General features: G+C 35.0%; 1 pseudogene; it reads left to right on the forward strand.

Annotated features, from left to right (window-relative positions):
- Positions 1 to 463: 463 nt before the first annotated feature.
- On the forward strand, positions 464 to 4,368 carry LOC108819999 (terpenoid synthase 9-like; annotated as a pseudogene).
- The last annotated feature ends 2,618 nt before the right edge of the window (positions 4,369 to 6,986 follow it).

The following is a 6,986-nucleotide window of genomic DNA, read 5'->3' on the forward strand; positions in this document are numbered from 1 at the left end:
GAATATGAAATAACGAAATCCTATTGGTTGAGTGAACAAATGTTCACTCTAGGAGTGAACTCAATAATTTCTCCTATTATAATTGAACGTCTGATCTGATCCTCCTATACAGACATCCAATCTTGTACTAATAAAATATCTGGTTTAAAAGAGTATCTGATCTGTCACAACATTCAACATCATAGTTAACAAAGCCCAGATTTAATCCACAGCTAAGAGAGATAGGTTAAATATCAGGCATGTGTAATACGTGTTAGATGGAGGAGAGTATCCGATACCATCGTGTTCGTGCTCTGTTTACAGTTACATTACCACTGTGTTCTTTTAAAATTATTATAATATATCTACAGTTAAACAAAAAAAAAACTAATCAGCCACTAGAATTGTAGTCGGGTAAAAACAAGTGTTCCGTGCCTATAAATTTGATGATGAAGATGGGATTCGGTATCAAACGTGCTAGAACATGGAAACCATAGCAGTTCTGGGACCGAAACATGGATCTCAATTATTTCTTCTTTCTCCTAACAACTTGTTTCCAGTAAGGAAACTCTCTTGCTTTCCACTGAAGTCACTTCCACTAAGCCTTCAAAGTATGTTCGTTTGAAAGCAATGACCTCTCCGACTCGTGATGAGCAAACATGCAATCGCAAGTTCAAGAAATTGCTCCCTTCTCCATGGACTGATCGGTTCCACTCTTTTTCTATCGATGTCTCGGTAAGTCTCTATATATATACACACAGACATGCATGCATGTACATATATCTATGATGAGGGAAGGTCAACGCATGCGTACATTATACATACATGTTTTACTTTTAGGAAATGGATACTACTTAAGAAAGAAATGGATGTACTGAGTCCGAAAGTGAAGAACAAACTCATGTCTTCTCAGGGGATCAACTCGACAAAACGGAGAATCCTTATGATATATTTGTTGGTGAGCCTTGGCCTTGCACATCACTTTAAGGACGAGATCAATGAAAATTTACAAGAGGGCTTCGAAAAGATAGAGGAGATTATGGATGGTGAAGATGATTTGTACACAGTGTCCATCATCTTTTGGGTTCTCAGGAGATACGGTCACAATTTATCTTCCGGTAAAGAAGTCTCTAAATAGGCTTTTGGTCATATTCATACAAGTGTTTGTTGTCTCTAGTTATTATGTTTGACATCTTGATTATTCTCTTGGTCAATAGATGTTTTCAGAAGATTCAAAACGAACAATGGAAGTTTCAAAGACTCTCTAACCGGAGATGCCAAGGGTCTGTTGGGCTTATATGAAGCTGCGCATATGAGGACGAATAAAGATGATATATTGGACGAGGCATTGATGTTTACATCGAGCCATTTGAATTCAATAGCTGCATGTGGGAAGTGTCCGCCTCATCTGTCAGTTCGTATACAAAGTGCTCTCATTCTATCTAAGCATGTGAACATGGATATTTTAGTTCCACTGGAGTATATCCCATTCTATGAACAAGAAAAGGACCATGATGAGAAGCTGCTCAAGTTTGCTAAGCTCAATTTGAAATTCCTAAAGCTCCAATACCTTCAAGAACTCGAAATCATTACAAAGTACGTAATCTACTCATCTACTACCAGTCTACCACTTCTACATATGGCTTCACTTAAGAATATTTTAAATATGTTATTCTAACGGCACACGTACCTAGCTTTACGGAGTACATGGAGGTTGGTGAGGAAGAGATCGTAGTGTGTCTGTCTCTGGTAGGTATTTTTATGTCTGTGGGAAAGATAGCTACTAAGGAAGCTTACGAGTGGCTCAAGGCCAGACCGAAGCTCTGAAGATGCAGATTCCTCAGATGTTCTGTATTAGTTCGTGAAGTACTACATGAGGTACTACAAGCGTGTGGCATGAAGATGGAGCTGAATGGGAGTTCGGGTTTATTGATGATCGTGGGCTTCCTGAGTTAGAAAAGGAAAGATGATATGTGCTTGAAGACATATGGACGTTTTCCATAAAGCAAAAGGAGTTTGCTTGAAGGTGAAGTTTTCCAATAAAGATAATGGAAAGTTACCTTATGTGTATTGGAAAGACTTGGAGAGCAAGTGGAAGACTTGGAGATTAAGCTAAAGACGTGGAGAACAAGTTCTGGTCTGCTATATAAGGAGGGACGTACCTTATGAGAAAGCAAGACCTCACATAATAGAGAGAGGGGTTTCATTGTATATTGGTGTATCTGCTTGGTGTCGAAGCAGTGTTTGTAGTAGTTGTCGATGGAGTCTGATGTGGACTTAGTTTGGTGTCCTTGGTGTTGACGCTTTGTGTGGTGGAGTTAGCCATCGTGTGTAGCTCGTGGTGAGCTGTGTGTGTGCTTGGGTGATCAAGCTTGGTGTCACTGGTGTGCGTTGGGTACTGACGTACTTGGTGAAGTACTTCCGTGAAGTGGAAGATTGAAGCCTAGACTCAGGGGGAGTTTAACAAAGGAGGTTTCATTGAAGAGGTCTCTGAAGATTGCAGCTGTAGAAGACAGTGTGCTCCGGTGAGCCGGATGGGATTCATGCATGCGTGCTTTATTCCTAATCTTTGTAGATTGCTCCTTAGAAAAGAGTGGTAGACACTCGTGTGTGTTGTACCATATAGCAATTGTAGGTTGCTCCTTGTTCTAAGTCAATGAAATCTGGACGAGGTCCCGGGGATGTAGGAAACGAACCCCGTTAACAAACTTTGTGTCTATTTTACTTTCTGCACTAGTTTCTCTGCCCTCACTACATTAACAAGTGGTATCAGAGCGGGGCTCGATAAAGTTAACGACTTAGTTTCGAGTAGATCAAGGTGAGGACAGAAACTTGTTCAGGAAGTAGAACAAAGTTTGATTGAAGATTGATGAAGATGGCGTAATGGGATTTCTTCATAGATTTGGAAGGTGCTGATCTTCGAATTGGTTTTTGACCATGATGTGACTCATAGGGGAGATTGAAGACGTGGTTTTCAAACCAGTTATGATGAGTGCACATGCATAGTCAAAAAGGGGGAGATTGAAGATGCAGATTCCTCAGATGTTCTGTATTAGTTCGTGAAGTACTACATGAGGTACTACAAGCGTGTGGCATGAAGATGGAGCTGAATGGGAGTTCGGGTTTATTGATGATCGTGGGCTTCCTGAGTTAGAAAAGGAAAGATGATATGTGCTTGAAGACATATGGACGTTTTCCATAAAGCAAAAGGAGTTTGCTTGAAGGTGAAGTTTTCCAATAAAGATAATGGAAAGTTACCTTATGTGTATTGGAAAGACTTGGAGAGCAAGTGGAAGACTTGGAGATTAAGCTAAAGACGTGGAGAACAAGTTCTGGTCTGCTATATAAGGAGGGACGTGCCTTATGAGAAAGCAAGACCTCACATAATAGAGAGAGGGGTTTCATTGTATATTGGTGTATCTGCTTGGTGTCGAAGCAGTGTTTGTAGTAGTTGTCGATGGAGTCTGATGTGGACTTAGTTTGGTGTCCTTGGTGTTGACGCTTTGTGTGGTGGAGTTAGCCATCGTGTGTAGCTCGTGGTGAGCTGTGTGTGTGCTTGGGTGATCAAGCTTGGTGTCACTGGTGTGCGTTGGGTACTGACGTACTTGGTGAAGTACTTCCGTGAAGTGGAAGATTGAAGCCTAGACTCAGGGGGAGTTTAACAAAGGAGGTTTCATTGAAGAGGTCTCTGAAGATTGCAGCTGTAGAAGACAGTGTGCTCCGGTGAGCCGGATGGGATTCATGCATGCGTGCTTTATTCCTAATCTTTGTAGATTGCTCCTTAGAAAAGAGTGGTAGACACTCGTGTGTGTTGTACCATATAGCAATTGTAGGTTGCTCCTTGTTCTAAGTCAATGAAATCTGGACGAGGTCCCGGGGATGTAGGAAACGAACCCCGTTAACAAACTTTGTGTCTATTTTACTTTCTGCACTAGTTTCTCTGCCCTCACTACATTAACAAGCTCGTCCAAGCTTTATGTATCAAAAGCCGTCTTAGGAATGATATAACCGGTTATGAGTACGAATGTGTAAATAATTTATTCACATCTCTCGTATGTTTGTTCGATCTATCCAACTCACACATGTATTAATTAGGATGACATGAGTAGAGGATATGTCACAAATGCGATCAACTGTAATATGAAGCAATATGGAGTTCCCGTAGAGGAAGCTATAAGGGAGCTTAATAAAATTGTTGCAGATGCCGATAAGACACTAAATGAGGAGTTCTTGACGACAGTTGACGTGGGACATGGAGTTCTTAAGGCAGCCATGGATTTTGGACGCATGATAGCCGTCACCTATAATCTAGACGAAGGGTTTACCCATCCCGAAGGAAAAATCAAGGAGTATATGACGTCAATGCTCCTCGATGTGATCCATCTCTGAAATCGCTGACAAGTATTGTTGTGTGTTTAATTAACACTTGCGGCATTTGTTCTTTTTGTACAGCGTCATCTGCTTGGTTTCTACTAGTTAAAATATGATATGGTGTTTTTTTCGCAATCCATAATGATTGCTTAAAATCTATTCTATTAATTCTGCAGTGTACCCTATTGATAAAAGCTGTATCCATCTTTTAAATTTTATAACTCCCTTTTAATACAATTCATTTAAATTCTATAACTACCTATTACTAATCCCATTACTAATCGATAAAATTACTGCCCATTATATTTTTATTTGTTGTGATATGTTAATAACTGCATCAATCCATATTTTATAAGTGCATTGAACTGATTAAATAGAGCATATTTTTAATTGTAGTGATATGTCAATAACTGCATCGATCAATATTTTTATAACTGCATCCAACTCATTAACTGCATGATTTTTTTGTACGCTTCCTAAGTTAAGAGTATCCTTACAGTTACATCATTGACATATCTACTATAACTATATATTAATTATTCCTCATAATCTCAGTTAAGAAGTATAAAATGTAATATTAAATTATAGACACTTTATATTTGTTAAGAAATACAAAATAAAACACTTATAGTAGTTTCACTTTTTATTTTCACCCCTAATATTACAAAAGAAAACATATAAAAGAAAACGTATATTATTTTTACTGATTATCACAATATAGTATCTAACTATAATAAACTTTGATATATTTTTTCAAAACCATTATCACACTACACCAACATAACTTATATCTCAATCCAAGAAACCGAGAGTTATTCAAGTAGACATTAATTTATTCAAATTTTAAATATTTTACACAAACATTATGTTTATCAATTTAAAACGCACATGATGTTAAAATAGAGTTTAGCAGGGTTAAGTGAACTTTTAATAGAAATAAATATTTATATAAACTCATTTAGTATAAATAGGTTATTCGATTTTTTTATATTAAATATTATTTTACTTAAAGTTATTAAGACCATATTAACCATATATATATATATAACAAAATATATTAAAAATGAAAATTTTAACATTTTCAATAATTTTGTTCGGTTTTCGATGGATTGTATTTGATATTGGTTTTTGGATATAATACTTTAAAAACCGTTCGAGTATATAGACAATGTCTAATAGAGTATGAAACTTTGACTTTTGGGTTGATTCCAAGTCAAGTTTTTTGGATACAAATATTCTTGATTAATTATATTATGACCAATTGATAATACTTGAGTCAAATTTTAAAAATACATGGAACCTATAAATATAACTGCAACAACCTATATATAACTGTTTATATGCCGAGATATAACTGGAACAACAACAAAGAAGTTCCACAATGATACATTCATATTTTTTTAGGAATATCATATTTTTTTTTGTATATCGAACTCTTTATTATGGAACTTAAACCCCTATTTTAAAGGCCTATTTATATCGAACCCCTTATTATACTAATCTCAATTTCAATTTTTTTATATTTTTTGCAGCTATATTTATAGGTTTAGAGATGTGAGAGAACAATTAAATATATCCTAGAGAAAATTAGATATTCAGAGATATAATTGGTTACAGCTTGGATTTTATAAAAATTATATTTCTTAAAAACTATAAAACAAATAATATATCTTTCTTTTTACTGGGTGGATCATAAATTTTGTTCAACAATTTGAAAAAATCGATTTGCGGATGCAGGTTATGAGTATTTTATTTGGGGTGGGGTGGTAAATTTTAGATTGCGGGTATCCGCCAATCCAAAAAGTATTTAAGAAATAAAAATAAAAAGAAAAGTAAACACTTTTTAAAAATATGTTAATTTAAAAAAAACAATTTTAAATTTTAAAAATATAGAATTTTTATTAAAATTATATTTTTATAATAATTAAATTTAAAAACTTTATAACCTGCGGTAAACCGCAAAAATAAATGAAGCGGATGCCGGTACAAATTATTTGTTTGCGGGTTGTGCGGGTCATATTTTTGACAAAAAAAAAATGAAACCTGCGGGTTGGTGGGTTCGACAGGTAATATACCAGATCAATTTTTAAATTGCTATTATTTAATAAAATATATTTTGATTAAAATTTATACACAAATATGATTACAAAAAAAAATACGAATATAATCACAAAGAAAACACAAATATGAGAATTAAATTAAAACAAAAAATATACCCGCCCTTTAAAGGACGGGTCAGAATCTAGTGGTTTACTTAAAACTGTAGTTTTTCATCTCGATTAGATTGGTTTACTTAGGCAGATATTTTTTAAATAAACTTAAAAATAATATTAAAAAGGAATTAAGAACTGAAAAATTATTTAACAAAGAGAAAACTCAAAACACAATTAAAATGTAAACTCAGACATAATATAAAAATAACCAAGTACTTAACTAAAAATAATTTGAACATAGACATAATATTTAACTCTAATTAAAACCATGAGAACATTGTTGTTAGAAACCGCAAAAAGAAAATAAATCGAAAAAAAAAATTGGTGTAAATGGCGATGGAAAAGGAGGTTTGCCAACGGTTACTTTTTTCTTCAATTCTCGCCACGATTTGCGTGGTTGATGTTAATTATCTCAATGTTGGG

This window comes from Raphanus sativus, chromosome 8 (genome assembly GCF_000801105.2).
Source record: "Raphanus sativus cultivar WK10039 chromosome 8, ASM80110v3, whole genome shotgun sequence".
Taxonomy (NCBI): domain Eukaryota; kingdom Viridiplantae; phylum Streptophyta; class Magnoliopsida; order Brassicales; family Brassicaceae; genus Raphanus; species Raphanus sativus.